The 20,313-nt window shown below is 36.2% G+C and overlaps 1 protein-coding gene across 4 annotated transcripts in view; it reads right to left on the minus strand.

The window, feature by feature from the left end:
- The window catches only part of LOC145990862 (uncharacterized), a 141,279-nt gene that overhangs the window by 76,958 nt on the left and 44,008 nt on the right, over positions 1-20,313 (minus strand). The gene's annotated exons all lie outside the window — the stretch shown is intronic.

The raw sequence follows: 20,313 nt of genomic DNA on the forward strand, positions 1-20,313 counted from the left end.
TATTAGGCTATGCCCAATGCTACTATTATTAAGAAAATATGAAATGTTAGTCCTCCTCAGTAAGCTATCTTTTTCATTAACACAAAAATTGAAAAAAATTAAAACATCAATTGTACAAAAAGTTTAGGCCTACAGGTCTTGCCATAAACTCAAAAACGAACATTCTATACTGGTATTAACATTTCAATACAGCTCATGAATACCTAAATAAAGAAGGAAAATAGGTAATTGAAACATGGTACTACTAAGAAACAATATGGTAACTCAAGAAACTGAAATACACGCTGGAAATTAACAAAACTAGGCTATGTTTCAAACACATCAATTGGCTGTGAGAATCGATATTTCACTCTGTCCCCAAAAAGCACAGTTTTTGGAACCTCCAACTTGCCAATGATATCGGAAAGGCTTGTGACTGACATATCATTCTCGTCTATAAGAAACGTGTTTTTTGTTCCTGAATGTCTCATTCCCATTATCTGGATATCGTTTTTACCAAGAACTTCTTGCACGATACACACGTACCGAAATTCATATTTTCTTATAATTACCTCTGAAGCGAACGAATATGTAGTCACCACGTTGAAGGTTGAAGGTTTTCTGTGCTTTCCACTGGACTTCATAGTCAATTTTACTTTCTTTAAGTTAAGACATCTTTAACATAATTGTAAATACATAAAAGGAAATGAAGAAGATAGGCGAGGTAAATATCTGCTGTCTCATTTTTATCTTCACGTGTCTAATTTTGTCACCTAAATTGCAAAGTGATTTTTTACGTTTTTTTTTCATTGATGTTACTCTAAAGTTAAACCTTCAATGAGTTATGGTTTCAATTTTGCTCCTAAAGTAATAGATGGCTGGGTACAGCGAAAGTTTGTCGTTGGAATTTGAAAGTTTTTTTGAAATAAAACAGGAGTTTTAGTCAAGAATTTTTTCCCAGTAAATGACTTTTTTCAGAACACTGTAATATACATGTAATGAATTGATTGATTGATATGTTGTTTTAAGTCCACTTTATGCACAGTAAGGCTAATCGGGACTGGACCTACAGTTTAAAGTGGGATCCGAACCACTTGTGCCTCCACCGGGTATCGAACCCGGGACCCCTTGATTACAAGGCGATGACGCTACCACTGCGCCATTGGGGAGGCCCTATACATATAATGAAAGACAAGATCCTAGGCAACTTTTGATGATTTTTATTCAAAGTTTGAAACACTGCGTTAGTGCAATATTTCACTGTCTCATTTTTACTTTCATTTTCCCCTGTCTCATAATTACCTTCACCCACCCTACTATTTAGGTTACAGGGTATCTAGTAATGGTTTTCAACCTTTAATCAAGAATAAGACAGCAATATTGAATTGTCCAGAGCCAACAAACGTTAAAGAATTGAAGGCATATTTAGGAATGATTTCATTTTATCATAGGAGCATGCCAAAGTTCGCTATGAAGATAACACATCTTTATGAATTGCTAAAGAAAGGAGCAGTGTGGTTGCGAACAGATCGACATAAAGTGGAATTTCTTGAATCAAAAGAAGCATTGCGAAAAGCTGAGATATTAACTCCATACAATCCAGATCAAGATATTGTATTGATTGTAGATGGAAGTGGTGTAGGAGTTGGGGCTCATTTGTGTAATAAGATTGAGGGTGAATTGAAAACAATTGCCTGCACTTTGGCGACACTAGCGCCTTCAGAGAGAAATTACAGCCAATTTGAAAGGGAAGCATTAGCTTTAGTGACGGGCATAAAGAAATTTCATAAGTATCTTTATGGAAAGCATATCATAGTCTATAGTGATTCTTTACCTGTAAATTATATTTTTGGCGAGGCAGCAGCAATTCCATCGTTAGCATGTTCATGTTTACAGAGATGGGCCTTGTTATTATCACAATACTCATACACAATTGTTTACACAAAACGTGTAGATGTAGCAGATTTTTTATCTAGATTGCCAATAGAAGAAGACACAGGAGATGCTGAGGAATCTTTAAATTATATTGACACCTTTGAAATAGAACCTCTACTGTTAGATAACATAGTAAAGAAAACAAAAGAAGATGACATTTTACAAAAAATGTACAATGGGTTGATGTTGGGTGGCCTAATTCACTTCCAAAAGAGTTTCAAAATACTGTGGTCTTACATTATTACAGAAGGAAGAATGAAATAACAATGAATAAAGGATGTCTTATGTGGGGAAGACGTATAATAATTCCTAAAGAATGCAGGGAAACAGTGTTGAAGCTGTTACATGCAGAACATGTAGGTACACCTAAAATGAAGATGATGGCTAGAGAATTCTACTGGTGGCCTTTAATAGACGAGGATGTTGAAAGGTTGGGAAATCAAAGTGTAGAATGCAATAGTTTTCAAAGAGGTACATTCAAAAACAAATATGTCGGATGGAAACAAACAGATATTCCTTTTGAAAGAATACATGTTGATTTTTTTGAATACGGAGGAAGGAAATTTTTGCTATTCATTGATAGTTGCTCTAGATGGACAGAAATATGGCAGGTGCGATCCACAAATGGAGAAGAAACTATAGAATGTTTAAACAGAAATTTCCAGATATTTGGTTATCCTTCTGTTATTGTGTCAGATAATGGACCGCCTTTCAGGAGTAATCAATTTGAGAAATTTTGTGAAAAGCATGGAACAAGATTGATACACATTCACCGCCTTGGAATCCGGAAAGTAATGGTTTAGCGGAAAGGTGGATGCAGACTGTTAAAGGCTTATTAAGAAAGAAATATTTTGAAAGTAGAAATGAGGGACATGGAATTGACTGGAAAAAAATTATAGATAGTATTTTATACTATCTAAGATTTTCGAAGTGGGAACAATTAGGAATGTCTCCAGCAGAAAGAATTGTGAGTTATCAGCCGAGAAGTATATTCAACTTACCAAATTGCCAAATAGATGAAAAGGTAGAAAATAATAAATATGACGCAGAATCTTGGATGCCAAGATCAGGAGAGATAGTTTGGGTAAAAAAATTTCCATCCTTAGTGCCTAAGTTTATAAAAGCTCAAGTGATTAAGAGAGTAGGAGCAAGGCTTTTAGAAGTGAAACTTGGAAATGGATTTACAAAAAGAGTGCACAGAGTGCACAAAGCTTAAGAACAACTATAAAGGTCAGAGATTGGAGGTTGAGAAGAAAGAAGAGGAGTTGGATGACTTCTGGCCGTTTCCAATGTATACCTGCAGAAGCGAGGAACATAGAAAACAGAGAATTTCGAAGATCTTCTAGATCCAAGAAGGAGCCGGATAGACTACAACTTACCTTTGGTAACAAGACCTATGAATGATTTTTTTTTGTTGGAGGGGCAGAATTGATAGAAGTTAAGAAAAAGATAAAATATTTTAGAAGAGATACTGTGAACAAGTCGAGTGGGAGAGAGATTGTCTTTTGTCTTTTGTTGAATGGTTTTCATGTAGTTTTTATAACAGGAAGTTATAACTTAAATCAATGTTGTTTTTCTGTTAAAGTCTTTCCTAATGTAAGATTATTACATTTTGTTAATGCTTTCCACGCATACAATAAAATCATACTCAAGTTTTTTTCACTTGTTAGCAGACACCTCAGAGTGCTTCATAATTATATTAAATCAGTTAGTTCATTATTTTAATCCAATCTCATGTCTAGAACCTTAAATTTTGTGTGTAAATTGTCACACACCTAATGTTGGAATACCCCAAATACATGTTTCTAATAAATGTAAAAACAACTTTAGAAACAACATTACAGCACACTCTAACAGATGTTCAGTTTCTAGAAATTATTTCCAAACGTTTGGATACTCCAGTGAAAACAAGAAGAAAAAACTGTCTGAATGGAGACCTGCAGAACCAATGAAAATGCTACACTGACATAGGACATTTTAAGTGATATAATGTTATATGAGAATAATTGGGAGTATTTGATATCATTAATACTAATGTGGTGTGATGAGTTTTGCGACTCGGTAACTAACCTTTGTTATTTTACTGGTATTATACAAGTATCGGCATCGGTATCGGTTGGAATCGGTTAAGGTATCGGAATTGGTATCAGTATCGGCAAATTGTGGTAGCAGCAAATTGTGGTATCGGCTCAGCCCTAATATAGATGAATAAAATATAGAGAACTGAAATATCATGTGTAGTTTTCAAGAAATGGCGAGTTAATTGCTGCCATGTGATTGGGGTAATTTCAAAAATTGGACCTTTGCCCCTGCATTACCGCCCTGGACCCATGATCGTTGCACATTGCTTGAAGTGTTCTTTTTACATGTTATTAGATGTAAAATTTAAATTTAAAAAAAAAACAGCAGTGGTTTGGAAGTTACAGCATTTTTATAAATCTACCCCATAATATTATGAGAGAGTAACCAAGTATTTTTTCAATCTCTGCTTGTTAATAACAGTAACAATAGATGTATTGTAATCTAAATCGAGTACGTCATACCTTTACATGTATACTAATGAACAAAAAAGACAGAACTGAAATATCATGTGTAATTTTCAAGATATGGCATGCCAATTACTGCCATGTAGAGGTGGTTTCACTTGACACTGGCCGTCCCTTAAAGGTTAATATTCAACTTTAGTAGAAACCATTCTTTATTATTGAGAGCATAGTTTGATAGCTATTTGACAAGCAAAAATTGCTAACAAAAATTCATATATTTTATAAGCATAATACACATTATACTCATATTGTGAAGTTCCATTGGACTGTCACAACATTAAATTGAAACTAGACTCAAAGGTGTCTGTAAGTAGCAAGCACGATGGATGGTTGTAGCAAGTCTCCCTGCCTCTGTATTAGGTGCTCTATTTAGGTTAATCTTCTTAGTGGTTCCAAACCAGTGACATGATGTCATCAACCAATCATATGTATGGCGTACAAGCCCATAGCCAGGATTTTTTTGGGGGGGCTCACCCCTTATCAACAACCGCCATCCAAAGGCGAGAAAGTTGGGAGGGTAGAAGCCCTGATGATAAATTTCTCAGTATATTACAACTAGAGCTGAGCCGATACCACTATTTGCTGATACCAATACTTGTATAATTCCGGTACAAAATAACAAAGTCTAGTTACAGTCATATTAACTCGTCACATCACTAAGCACGTATCTCAAAATATATTTGGGGAGCCATTCCAAGCCAAGTGTCCCAGAAATATAATAATAAAAGCATTTCTATTTAAACATCAATATAATTTTGGTCGATTCGTAATAATATGTAACTTCATTAATTAGTACTTAATTTCTCCGATGCATACGGAGTATTGTTGTATGTAATCACAGACTAAGAAACGGAGGAAAACAATGTTTATACCTATTTTGTTCTTTGTTGCTTGACTAAAAAATACTGTTATACATAAATAGTAAAAAGATACTATAAAAAATCCGAGATAAAACAGAAAATATTTATCATCTAGCTTACGTGTACTTAAGACCACTAAAATTTGTGTAAAAACAACTGTCATGGCAAGGAAATAGTAAAAAAAGGAAGTAGTAAAAAAATTGAATATTTATTTAATAACAAAAAGAATGATGGTTCGTCCACTTGATGAAAAGTAAAGTTCCTGATAAATATTTTATGTACATTATTGTAAGTAGTGGTATACATAAATGTTTAGAGGGGCCTCCCCGGTGATGTAGTGGTAACGCCATTGCCTTGTAATCAATAGATCCCGGTTCGATACTCAGTGGAGGCACATAGTGTTTCGGGTCCTACTTTAAAATGTAGATCCAGTCCCGATTAGCCTATCTGTGCATAAAGTGGACGTGAAACTAAAACTCAATCTTCCTTAGTACAGTCGTTCAAAGCCGTATGTTCTCAACCTAATCTCGGTGGAAAAAATAACCAACATTGGCCGATACCAGCAGTCACACAAAAGACCGACACAGAAGGGAAGAGAACAAGAAGAAATTGTGGAATCCCCTCCCCACTTGAACGTAGATAAAACAATGCTAATTTCAGTAACCTTCATCCTTCGTTTCCAAGATCTCTGCAATTACCTGACCCGGCATTAGCATGGCGGGTGGTTTAAAACACCTATCTTACCACCACGAGCTTCAAGCAAGAATTGGCAATGAGTGGTTTATTTCCTACAGCGGTAACTACTATCCGTGACAAAAATATTGAGCCCTTGGTTTGCATGCTTGTAAAATTGTACTCCGTGGGAGGAAAAAAGTCAAATATACCTCATTGGAAAGCTTACAAGTGTCTGCTTTTAGACAAAAGACGACAAAGTGATTTTAACTCTGTTTCATATTCAGAGAAAAATGTTTGTTAAAGTGTAGTTCTTTGATGTATTTTTTACGTAAGTCAAATTCAATTGTGTGTAGCTTCATGTAAAACCGTTGTAAAAATGCATTATTTTTGTGATTGAAGCTTGTTTATGTGGAAATATATCACCCATATATAATGATACTATCAGCTGTGGAACAGCCACAATTCATGATTAATTTTGATGTTTCAATATCGGAAATGGCCAGTCCAGTGGTTATGAAATGCATATCAAAATAATGGCCGTAGAATAAAAATCCAATTTTCATATTTCATTCTTTCACACTGAATGAATTGAAAACAACAGAGAATGGTTTTTCTTGGCAACCGGTTCCCACGCAATTCACATTGTTGCTAAGAACAAGTGACCTTTGTTGCCGGTTGCCCTTTAACTCCCGCATCCAAGCAGCTTTGACACGGGAAATGAGCCGAAAAAATGTGCTGTGCAAAGGAAAGCATTGTAGAGATGCAGACATTGTCTTTTGTCACTTCTGGGTTTATATTCCTGCCACGAATTATTGCCTGAATTCCCCCATAGCCATGATAATTCTTACGTACATTCTATCCAGGCAGTCGGCCTATCACAAGTTCGCATGTTTGTTCATATGCACAGTATTGAGTGATGGAGGTTCTGTGAAGTGATTAAACTAAATTGTCAAGTGCACGGCAGAGTGTTTGGGGATTATGTCAGCACAGGGAAAAAGGTATGTGGCCGCGGTGGCTCAGTCGGTAACACGTCTGACTACCATGCTCAAGGTCCCGGGTTCGATCCCCGGCCGGTTCAAATACAGGAACTTTTCTAAGGGTGGAAGCGGCCCCGGTGCCCACCCAGCGTCGAATAACATGGGTACCTGGGGGAAACCCTGGGGGGTAAAGGCAGTCAGGGGCATGGTGCTGATCACATCACCCATACTCACGACCGGATCAAGGAAGTGTGGGGCGTTACCCCCACACCCCCTATACGCCTTCATGGCGTGGTGCTAAGCACAGGGGAACACTTTACTTTACTTTACAGGGAAAAAGGTATGTAAAGAAAAAGGGAACAACAAAAATTTGCATCGACCCAATATTTTATTTGGCAAGTTTTTGCAAGATGTGGTGAGAAGAAAGATACACAACTTTTATTTTAATTATCCAGTCGAACAGAATCCATTATGAACAGCATTTTATACTTTTACCTTTTACTCATTATATTTATTGAAAATTTATTAGTTTTTAGTCCTTCTGTCTCTCTTAATGAACCGCCGGCCCTTGTGGCAGAGTGGTTAGCAAATCGTGCTGCGACGCCAGGGGTTCCGGGTTCGAATCCTGGCTTGGGCATGGACGTTTGTGATGTCTATTCATCAATTTCATCATACCATCACTCAAAACCATCTTCGAAAATTAGCCCAAAGTGGCACAAGAAGCAAAGTAAAATAAATCAAATAAAAATAAAAAAATCAAATCTCTTTATGAACCCACAACTCCTTGCTTATTACAAGAGTTGCAGCTGTGAAAGAGATAAAAATATAAAAGCAATATTTCAGGTGGAATATATAGTAAGACGTTAAATGCTGAAACCACCACCACCACTGCTCGACACGATGATTAAGTGAATTTTGCAAGATAAACACAATTTACATGTTTTTGCTGGAAATATATTTTAAAATATTAGTTGCACAATTTTTAAAATATAATTTTTATGCATTGCTATTGCTACCACGCACCTCGCTCTATTTCCCGTTCTTATGAAATCGCTGTACACAGCTGGTGCGATATTATTGTATACAGAGAAGACTGGATCTCTCATCAACTTCATTCAAATCGTTATCATCGAACATCCTTGCACTCAATATATCTGTTAAAATGTGCGACATGAAATAAAACGGGGAAAATGATGTTCATATAAAGCCGACTAGAGTTGTTTTCTCTCTTTAAGTTCACTTTATGCACGGGTAGGCTAATCGGGACTGGGCTTACAGTGTAAAGTGGGATCCGAACCACTATGTACCTCCACTGGGTATCGTAGGAGACTACGCTCAAATGAAGTTAACAGCTACAAGAAATGCACCCCCCCCCCAAAAAAAAAACCTGCAGTACAGCAGTACTCCATTTGCAATATGATAAATATTTCATTCATTATTTTATGCTGTGTCAATACTTTTGATCGGCTTGACGGAACGCACTTGCGTGATTCTCGCAGCGAAGTGCAGTGAAATGGCAACGCTGTGGAAGCCGCTTGCAGCCTGCAGAGTCTGAGATTGGCCGCACCCGGCCATACATCATGCAGTCGTTTACCATATTAGGAGTGTGAAAGAATAATTCATATCTGGAACCATATTTGAGGTACACATGCCGAACTTCTGGAATTTGATTAAATGTGTTATATCATCAGTTTTTTGCAATTTCATTGAATTTGTAATTATGCATTTCAAGTTTGCACGTTTCCCGAAAATGCCAATTTTTGAAGTATCTAATAAAAATATGCATTTGATTTTTTCTACAGAGGTGCAAAAATAATCAAACTTCAAGTACACAAAATCTCAAAATTATATGTACAGTCAATTATGAACTGTATGGTGTTAAGTTCCCCATTCGTGAAAATTGGAAGGAAAAACTACACTTTTCAGTGATTTTTTTTATTATAGTAAGAAAACAAAGTTAAGATTAATTTTCAGATAACGCTTATTAAAAGTAGATACTTGAAGCTTTCCAATGAGATATATTTGACATTTTTTCCTCACATGGGGTACAATTTTACAAGCGCGTAAACCAAGGGCTCAATATTTTTGTCACGGATAGTAAGCAGTTACATGCCTTCATGGTCATGTTTGGGTTCAGCTTTCAATTATCCATGCCTTTGATCTTACCATCTGCTTTCCAGGAGGGTGGGGTTTTAATCCAGTGTTTCTAGGAAAATCTATGGAACTTCCTGTGCACGTCTCCCAATCTGTCAGAAGGAAGGGTGAAAGAACTTTTAAAAAGGACAAATGTTGAGATGAGCTGTTGCCCTTACCCGTTTTTCTAGCCAATGAAAATCTTCAGTATCGGTAAAAGAAAATCCAACTGATACTAACCGATGCAGATGCCGCTAATATCGGGCAATACCGATAAATCGGTATCGGCTCAACCCTAATTACAACTTGTATTACACAAGATGTTTAATCCTACTAAGGAAGTAAAATTAATTACCATTATACACTATTTAAATTATATATTTGTAGGATTTCAGGGGAAGGCTTCAGCCCTCTTAGCCCTCCCCTTGGCTACATGCCTAATGGCGTACCTTTAAGTTTGCAGTCTCTCTCCAAGTACCGCCGTTGTACTATTGGTCACCCTTTGTGTTTGTTAAAATGTTTAAAACACTTTGGATTAAACTTTGTTTTATGTCATATTTTTTTGCTCATAGAGGCTTATTAGGACTGGACCTAAAGTTTAAAGGGGGATCCAAACCACTGTGCAATGTGCCTCCACCAGTGACCAAACCTGGGCACCTTAGCTTAGAAGGCAAAAGCGTAAGCTACTACACTATCGAAGAGGCCCTTGTTGTAATTTATAGTTGCATATTTAATTTATTTCATTTTTGGAATAACGATTTTGAAGGGTATGAAGTAGTATGAATTTCAGTTACCACTTATATTTGTCAAATATCTGTGAAATTAAGTGCTCAATAAAAAAAATGATTTCTGCATAAGTTGTTTATTTTTGTATAAGTATTAAGGATATTACAAAAAAGGTTAGGTTTCAATTTTACAAAATTTAGTGACCTTCAAATAATCATGAAAACGTCCTTGAACCATGTAATGACATTTGGTTTTCACATTTTAGTCACATACGTTTTATTTGAAACATTTCTTCCAAATACTACAGTCTCTCTACCCACTATCTAACTTTGTCAGATATTTTACATTATCAACTTAAACGGTTCACCTTCTGTATATATTTTTTTTTTTTTTGATAATTTCCGACATTCTCATATCTTTCTGTAGACTACAGTTTTGAGCTTTGTGCACTCAACTTACAAGATCACAACAACATTACATGCACTATACTTTGACAAAAAAATATATCAAAATATAGTGCATGATTTAGGAGGGGCATGGGTTTAGATGGTTAGACAAAGAGGGACAATATATATATTTAGCGGCCATGGTAACCTCTGTAAATTTAGAATAATTTGGAGAAAATTATTTCTGCAGTTACAAAACTTGATGTCCTGCAACTGTATTGAATGTGCATGAACTCAGACATGTTTCGATATGATGGATAAAAAACTGACCCCCACCCCCCCTTCCCCTACTCCATAATATACTGTACAATTTTTTTTCAAAACTGCCTAGAATACATTTCCGTATTTTAAGTAACTAAACTCGTCATTGTAGAGAATTCATCAGTAAACAATTCTGCAATAAAACATTTTAAATCATATTTTGTAATTTAGGACGAGAACATTGTAATTATGATACCTGCCATACATGTAAAACTTTTCAGTTGCAATTTTTACAGTTGTGAGATAACTTGAATGATTGCTCTTGCATTGCATTGAGAAAAATCGGTTACCACAGTTTGAAGATGGCAGATATAGACCTTTTCAAAATGCCTTAAATTATGCTCATACATTTCTGTCACTAACACGATGGCTGTTATACAGTTCAAACTGTGGCCTGTCACTGCTAACAGTGTCCCCACATTCAACACAGGTCTTATTCATTGAATAAAAATCGGTATGAAATCGGTTCTGCAATGTGAATTGATTAATGGGTTTTAAAAAATGCTGCAAAGAGCTTAAAAAAAAACAACAAGATCGTACACAATACAAAGAAAGAATTATTTCACGAAATTGATAAATACCTCTTTTTGGCCAATTTAAAAACATTGAAAATGAATAATTGTGTTTAAAGCTCTTCTACCTGTACTGTATTTAAATATCATGATTGGAACACCATTTTTTTTATTTATAGAACTTCAAAGAGTGTGGTTGTTTGGAAAAGACAAAAAAAAAGGCTTCTTTTGTTCTCATGATAAAAAATCAAAGGCACGTTCGAAAAAAAAAATGTTAGTATAACTTAACGCAGAATCCAATAAGCTAAATTTTGATGTAACTCGTTTTTATGTAGGTTTACTGGTTCATTTTTAATTAGTCCAAACTCAGGTATCCATAATTTTTAATCTGACAGTAGAGAAGATGCCCTCACATTTGACTATTGTTACAAGGTCAAGAAAAGTGTGACTGATAAAATCAAAAGTCTAAATGAATGTTAACTTAGCCTGCTATGATATCCAAGATTCTGGTTTCGTGGTAAATACCTTGAGCATTTTTCTACATAGTGCCTCAATGCCATGGGTGCCTATGTAGAAAAATAGCTCAAAGTATGGACTTTCAGAGTAATAAGGTTTTGTTCAACTTTGGTTAATTTTAATTACCAAATAGGTACTTCTTTCTGGACATGCCTCATAGATACGTGTGTCTCGTCTAATCAACAGTAACATCAGTGTGATTAACCAAGAGATGTAGAAAAGTAATATAAAATAGGCCAACAACTATGAGCATGATCTTGCTTTATGAGTTCAAAAACTGTAGTCTTGTTTCAAAAGTAAAATCAACTCTGTGGTCATACAGTCTGATTGGGACTGTGTATACAGTGTAAAGTTGGGCACACCGAAATATGCCTCGTCAGGGAATTCAACTCAAGAAACTGATTACAAAGCAATAGCATTAAGAATTACACCATTCAGGAAGCTTAGAATAAAACTTTTGGTCAAACATTTTAGAAAATAATATTTTAGTTAATCATTTGAAAGGTGTGAGACCGTCATTACCAATTCTATAACTATGTGAAAACTTGTTGTTTTAGTAGTAAAGATATTTTATTGATAAATAAAAAAAAGTAAATAGTTTTTGATTCAGTCAACTAAAACAATACAATGTTCAGATACATCACTAAAGGTAAAGGTAAAGTTCCTTGCCATAAGGCACATTTAAGGGGTGTGGGGGTAGAGACCACCCACACATTGTTTGCGTTGCAATTATTGTGCTTCCGATCTTAAGCTGTCGTGTAGAGTAGGGGTAAGTAATCAAATGTTCTGTAGTATATTATAAAAGTGCCATTCATTAAGCACTAACTACATGTCGTAAAACTGGAGTTTAGTTGCGTATGTTTGTGTAGCATCATACTTTTATTTACAGGAAATAGTAGCCTAAGTTGGACCACCATTTTTCTTTTTTAAATTGGATCGGTCTATTTTAGGAGAAGTTAGGTAAGGAAATGGTAAGGAAATAATTTTTGTTAAATTTCAACAGTAAGTAATTGGAGGACTGTCCTTCATTAGGTTCCCAAGATGGCGAAGAGATACACGTATGGGAAATGGAACGAATATGATTTGCAGATGGCTGTGGCTGCTTACAGAAACAGTGACTATGGACTCAATGAGTGTACCTGCGTATACGTAGTGCCAAAGGCCACAATAAAGAGACACGCTGACAGAAAAAATAAGTTTTTGAAAACAATAAAGTGCTTCGGTAGGCAAGCAACATTTACTGCAGAAATTGCAAAAAAAATCTCGCCGACCACATTCTGTTATTTGAGGAAAGGTTTTCTGCTTTAAAAATATTTAACTTAGGAAAATAGCTGCTTGTTTCAACAAAAATATGTTACATCAGTGAAAAACAGTACATAGAAATATTATTTCCTTCTCAAATAGTGTGTTTCTTTATGTTACATTACATTGCGGGTAATGTGTAGATTGTTTTAGCATAAGTTCCATAGTTCCTATTTTTCAGTAAATACGTTGTAAGTATAATGAAAATTGTTGTAATAAAAATGTTGTTTTATGCAAAAACACTTCTAATTCATTCTAATGTTAATAATAATTGTTATTTACAGTCTTACTTCTCAGGTCCAAATTAGGCAACCGGGTTCCCAATTTGGACCATTGATCCAATTTATTTTTCTAAATATATTTTAAAATTTATTACTATCAGATGAAAGTGCATGTAATGTTCTATACTTTTTTAAAAAAATATTTCAAATTAGTCATTAATAGAGAAACGAATTAAGAAAAACAAAATTGGTCCAATTTTGGCAACCTTCCTCATCTCTTCAAAAAAACCTCTGGCACCTTGCACAAGAAACAGACATTTCATGATGTCTGTGTGGCAAGCTACCAAGCTTTAAAACCTGAAGTCATACTTTAGAAGAATGGAAAGAAAAAATCAGGAGAGAAATTGAAGCAATTTCGGAAGAGAAACTGACATGTGTTAGTGAAAATTTCCTATAAATATGGCGTAATGCGTGGATGCAGAGGACATCACTTCCAACATCTCTTATAACAAGGTATGTACTCATTTTAATTCTGTCAATGTTATTGTAGGAGCTTATTTCATTACATAGCTAGCAGTTCCAGTTAAGCCGATGTTGCAACCAATTTGCTAGCAGATGCCATCTTACTTCCTGGTGCGCTAGCAGCCAATTTACAGCCACCTCACCCGTGAAAGCCACTGTACGTTATCCCTCAAATAGGAAGTTTTAGAGTGCAGAAAACTCTTCCATCTGCTCACAAAAGGTTCTTGGAGATAAAAACCATCTCTGTCAGTTACAATGTTGTTCATGTCACTGATTCAAATTTTTAACCCATAAAAGTTACAGTTATGCCATTTTTCTATATCTCTAGGTTAATCACACTGATGAAATTAATAATGATTAGAAGAAATACATGATGGGACACACACACACACATGTATATTTGTAACCCAGAATTCAAATCTTGGGTCTTTGGCATTACAGCATGATATACTAACAACTGCAACACAGAGGGTGACACAAATATATTTTAATGTAACTTTTTTTTCAGTTAGACAATCATGTCTGCTACCCAAATTACCCTGCAGATATAAGAGGGTTGCTGGAAAAGTTTCTGCAAACTACCACCAACAGTGGCGCTAGTGTTCCGCTATTATAAAAATCGTAAGAATGGACATTTTTATGTTTATATTATCTTTGATTGTTTGTTTAAGCCTATTCGTTTATTTTTCACAGCAGTTTGAAGAAGTAGTTTCGTGTGAAAAATGGAAATTTCTTGTGAACACTTTTGGGCAATGATTTTGTATGATTTCAAATGTAGTTTAACACTGAAACAATGCACCGAGCGACTTCATTTCACTTTTGGGGATGAAGCACCATTCAATAGGACTGTGCACAATTGGTTTTCTGAATTCCAGCGTGGTCGCACATTTCTCGAAATGATTGAGAGCGATCGGCATGTGACATACCGTGAGATTCAGGCATCCTTGAACATTGACATGAAAACAATACATATGATCTCGCATGGTCATCTGAACGTATGGAAACTTTCAAGCTGTTGGATCCCACACAACTTGCCCGAAGCTAAAAAAAAACGGGTCGTGTAAATTGTTCTTAAGAAATGCTCAAACAATTCAACCGAGGCAAGTCAAATTTGGTGTACTACAGGGACATCGGAACAGGGGCAGGGGGGCATGTGCCCCCACTCATCATCGAGGGGGGGCAATATGGTATTTCTGCCCCCCCCCCCACCCCATCGTGCCATAAAAAATTGTACTATATTTTTCTGATCATTTATTGTTCTGATTAACATTTGAGAAAAAAAAATCCATTCATCAATGAACGTGGGCTGAAGTTTCCGCTAACAGTAAGAACAAGAAAAGAAGCACTTGACTGACAGCAGATTAGGAATGGTAGTTTCATCTTTTCAAAGCAAGTGCAAACCTGAATTGTCCCTCCTAGGAATTCCCCCTTCCTGTTTCCAGTTGCACCAGGTTTTCTACAGATGCCCTCGCTTGTAACAATGCTCCAGGGAGAGGGTGTGCACTCAGATAAGGGGTGTGCAGGGGCAGAGGTCAGTGCACTCAGATAAGAATGGTCTGCAGTTCTGAAATAGATCCAAGCCGACATATTTCCACAAAACAGATCTTGTGGAGAAACCAAATATCCTTTGAAGAATTTCTGGCCTCACTCTCTCTGCATCCCTCCCTGTTGCATGTCCACAACCTCATTGTCAGGAAAGCTTTGTCCAGATGGCCGTTTCGGAAGATGATTGAGTTTTACCTCACTTTGTCTTGAACTTTTCAGTTGAAGTTTGGTGTTGGGTTGGCCCATCCATAAACCACTAGTCAGTTATCGGGTGCATCGAAAACTTGTGAATAACAGAGAGTCTGTCGACCATCGTATCATTATTAACATATCAAATGTGCTTCTAAAATGTGGCTGCAGGGGAAGAGTGAAGGAACAACCAGCACAAAAGACGTATTTTTGGAGGTAAGCAGTAGAATAAAATTATTCTTGATCATTTACATAAGATGAAGCTATTGTGGAATGGTAAAGCCATCAAAAAGAAAAGCTTAACAACAAGGTGTTCGATTCCCGATGAAGCACATACATGATTCCTTCATTCTTGACTATCATCATCATATCCTTCAGCGATTGCACAAAAATCTGTTACATGTTCAACGGTAATTACCTCTGTTTGAGTGTATACATTTAAAAGTGAACGTAAATATTGATCGCACGCAGTGGCGTCTCTAGGCCTTTTGGGGGGAGGGGGCTTCAGCCCCCCAATCCCTTGATAAGCCCCACTAATTTTTAGCTATTATTACATACAGTATTTCGAGAAAACATATTTGAACAATTGTTAATGCAGGAACATACCTCTAGATACATATTCTGGGAAGAATCGTTTCGTTGTGACATAGTTTTTTTTAAACCACGATCTTACATCTGACACGTCATATCTTTAGCTGGCAACAGTGCAAACGATCGCCGTCATTTGTTCTATTTTCACAATGGTTGCTACGTGAGGAAACAGCAGTGGTGCATTTTGTGTTACGGAGTTTGTGATATTGTGTGTTTGTGACATTTACAACAATGGACAAATTTATTATTTGAAGTAAGCGCCTGAAATCGGAAGCTTTAAGCGAATGAAGCACAGCCACACATTGTCTCGATAAAGATAAGGTAAGATAAGGATTTAGGCAGCAGCTGAATCGGAAACATGTCCTCCCACTCCAAGTTCACCTACAAAAGAAGTCGAGAGTTTCATCACTTCAGATTTAGGCAGTAAAAGCGAAGGGCCTAAACAACCGTTTCTTTCCAGATTTCCAGGTAGTGTTTTCGGTAACCAGAATAGGTGTTTTAATGAAGTATGGTACAAAAGTTTCTGGTGGATTGAGTACAGTGTTAATCACGATGCAGACTTTTGTTTTTCCTGTAGACATTTCGTAGGCCAGACAGGTAAGGCAGATCCTGCATTTACCAGTATTGGTGTTCGTAACTGGAAAAAGGCTATAGACAAATTTAAAGATCACGAGAAATGGTCTTCTCATGTAATAGCAACTGAAAAATGGCTGACGTTCCAAGGTACAGAAAAATTGGGGACAGTAGTTAACTGTTTGACAAATGCCAGTGTCAATGAAATAAAAAAGTGCCATTATTATCTTCATCGCGTTGTTGAAGTGTTATTGCTCACAGGTAGGCAGTGCATAGCACAAAGAGGCCATGATGAAAGTGAAGAAAGCTTCAATTAAGGAAATGTGCGTGAAATTCTGAAGACATTAGGGAAGTTTGATACTGATTTCAGTGTAACATTTCAAAACGTTATGCCAAAGAATACCACGATCTTTCTCCAGACTCCCAGAACGTTCTGCTGGAATGTAGTGCAGCTTTGCTGAGAAAAAAAATATTAACGGAGGTAAATGAAAGTGGCTATTTTGCAGTTATTGCAGACGATACAAGGGACATAGGTAAGGTTGAACAAATGAGCGTGTGTCTTCGCTATTTTATGTAAAACAAACTTAATGAGAGGTTTTTGTGTTTTTTGGATGTTAAAGATTTAAGTGCAATGGGACTAAAGGCACGACTTTGTGAAAAGCTGTCTGAATATGATATAAAAATTGGAATATGTGATGGTGTCGCTGTCATGAGTGGCCAAAATAGTGGTGTTCAACGGCTATTTAGGGAAGAACATCCCTTTGCACTATATGTTCATTGCTATGCTCACATGTTAAATTTGATTCTAGTTAACATTTGTACAGATATTCCTGAAGTTGGAAATTTTTTTGATATCCTCAAGTGTTTGTATACCTACTTTTCTACGTTCGGAATAGCTCATACACGGTTTGTAGAAATACAGAGAGTTAAATGTTCGTGCAGAACTAAAAAATCTAAGTAGCACTAGATGGGATTGCCAAATAAGGTCTCTACTTGCGGTGAGAAAAACTTATGATGCTCTTTTGAAATATCTGAGGAAACCATCAGATTCAGGAGTTAAATGTAGTGCCCTAGGCCTTTATGAATTTTTGAGAAAATTCTCAACCATGACGTCTCTGTTTATTTTCATTGAGCTTCTGTCCATAACAGAAATTCTCAATAACAAGTTGCAGTCACCAAGCCTTGATATTGCGGAGGCAATTGCAGGTGTTAATGCAGTGCTTGATACTTTATGCAGTATGCGAAATGAAGAATATTTTAACTCTGTATACAAAGAGGCAGAGTCATTTCCGAAACAGAAGGTAACTTTCAATGAAACAAGTGTTGAATTTTATTCAAAAGTTCACAAACATGTTCACACATTACCATCATTACTGAAAGACCACGTTGTAAATGAAACCCTGGGGCACAAAACTGATACCGATAAACCTGCATTCTGCAGACTTTTTTACACTATCATTGATCGAATGAGAAATGAGCTGGAAAGTCGTTTCAAAGATAAAGCAACTTCCAGTGTTCTGGTTGGAATTCAGCATATGTCACCTTCTTTACTTACAACAAATTTTGACTTGTTTTTGAACCCTCAATTCATGAGTGATTTTTGTGACTATTTTCAATTACAAGTGCCGATCGCTGAAATCATGGTTGCAAAAAATTACCTAAAGAACTTGACATACACCATCACATCCATAGTACATTTAATGAACGCCATTCCAAAAGACATGTTTCCGAACTTATGTAGAATGTTGCAAATTGCAGTGACAATTCCTGTGACATCAGCATCGTGTGAGAGGAGTTTTAGCTGTTTGAAGAGAATCAAGACATTTTTGCGTAATAGTATGGGCCAAGACAGACTTTCCTCACTTGCAATACTGGCCATAGAAAAGGAAGAGTGTCATGAATTGTGTGTGGATTGTGTTATTGATAATTTTGCAATAAATTCGAACCGCAGAGTACAGCTGATACATAAAGACAGTGTTCACCAGCATTAGAAAAGCAGGACAAGAATATCCATCTGTTTTCATAAAAATTAATGCAGTAAGTCTATGTTAGTTTTAATTCCTTATGCTTGTTATACATTATTGTCTAATTAATCACTTTGCTATTTTCAAACATTAAAAATATTTACAATAGTAGTAAGTCATGTATCTGGTTGCAGCCACCCCCCCCCCCCCCCCCTAAAAGCAGATGGCCTAGAGAAGCCCCTGATCGCACGGTAACACATCGCACCACACAGGCTTTTTCTTGGGAGGATGGAGGCGAGGGGGCAGAGCCGACCCGGGGGCAGGCAACTCGGGCACTCTCCAGAGACCCAGCGCTTCAGATAAATGATAATAAATGATTGTGCACAGTTTATTGTGGGTTTATATGTCCCTGGTGGTTCCAATGAAGCAAGTAATCTGACTTTTCATAACTTCATGGATTCTTTTGACACACTTAAATATATCTAAAATTATAAAAAATCATATTTTAAAAAGTCCTAAATAAAAATCGTGTTCAAACCTTTTAATTAAAAATAGCTCATATGCAGTATTAATTTAATTATAAAATCAGGACATGGTAATATTATATTACATGAAACAATGCAAATTCACCATAGCACGTCAAAATTAAATATAATGAACGTCGAACCATGAAAAGAAACACGAATTTTGAACCTCACATATTTCTTGGTTTGTTCTGTCTGCTTAATGCTCTTACGTAATAGTAGAAAATTGGGATTGTATAGAACACTATACTTCAAAATAAGGAACAAAAATCTTAGATTTCTTCAGACTTCTGGAAATATTTTGGTTACAGGCCCTGAGTACATTGTATGGCCTCCACCTAGGGCCAGCCAGGGAGTTGGGGTTAATATTTTCTTTGCCTGCCTTCCCAAGAATCATTTTGCTTTTTTAAATTCTGAAAACAAAAATTGTTTTAAGGAGCATTAAGAATATTTCTAATGGCTTGTATGATATTTCAACTTATTTTTTTTTTCCTATCATAGTTATGATTCCGAGAACAACTTAACATTACAAAAACTGGCTGTTCAGTTCACCGATAATAGCGTAGTGGCTAATGCAGTTGTCTTATCATAAAAGGGACAGGGTTCGATTCCTGGGGAGAAGGGACAATTTCAGTGCTTCGGAACTATGTATCCCGTTCGAAATAGAATATAAAGTTGACAATAGTAAGTAAGTAGAAAATTCACCACAGTTTTGAAACGTTATCCCTAACGTCACATATTTATAAACTTAGATTAAACGCAACAATGATTGGAAAGCAGTAACTCCCCAATACAAGTGAGGAGGTGGTAGGGGACGAGCGAGACTATTTTGAGGGTGGAGATTCCAATTTTACGTAGCCCATACTCCTACATATAATATGTACATTTTTGTTTTACAGACGAAAGTTCATTAAACTTACAAGTTTATTTAATACTGGCGTTTTCACTGTTGAAAAACTGACAATAAAACGGGAGAGAAATGTCCCGTCTATTAATTATTAAAGGTGCAACATCAGCACCAACTTTACAGGAATTAGAACTGTAGAAAATGTGATAGGATGGCTGGTTACTAGGTTTGAATCTGCAACCCCGAAATTTTTTGTTCTCCATTGTACATATGGTACTAGTGTTAGAACATGAAATATTTACGATATGCAATGTCTCTTACATTGTTTTAATTAATTACTTCACGGCCACCCAATCTACTGCCTGCGTTCCAACTTTGGTTCGTCTTTGTTCATAATAAAAATTAAATAGTACATTATGCAATATATTTAGCGTATGTATGATGCAATATCCTGCAATCGCTCAAATAG

This window comes from Lepisma saccharinum, chromosome 8, assembly GCF_977018435.1.
Source record: "Lepisma saccharinum chromosome 8, izLepSacc3.1, whole genome shotgun sequence".
Taxonomy (NCBI): Eukaryota; Metazoa; Arthropoda; class Insecta; order Zygentoma; family Lepismatidae; genus Lepisma; species Lepisma saccharinum.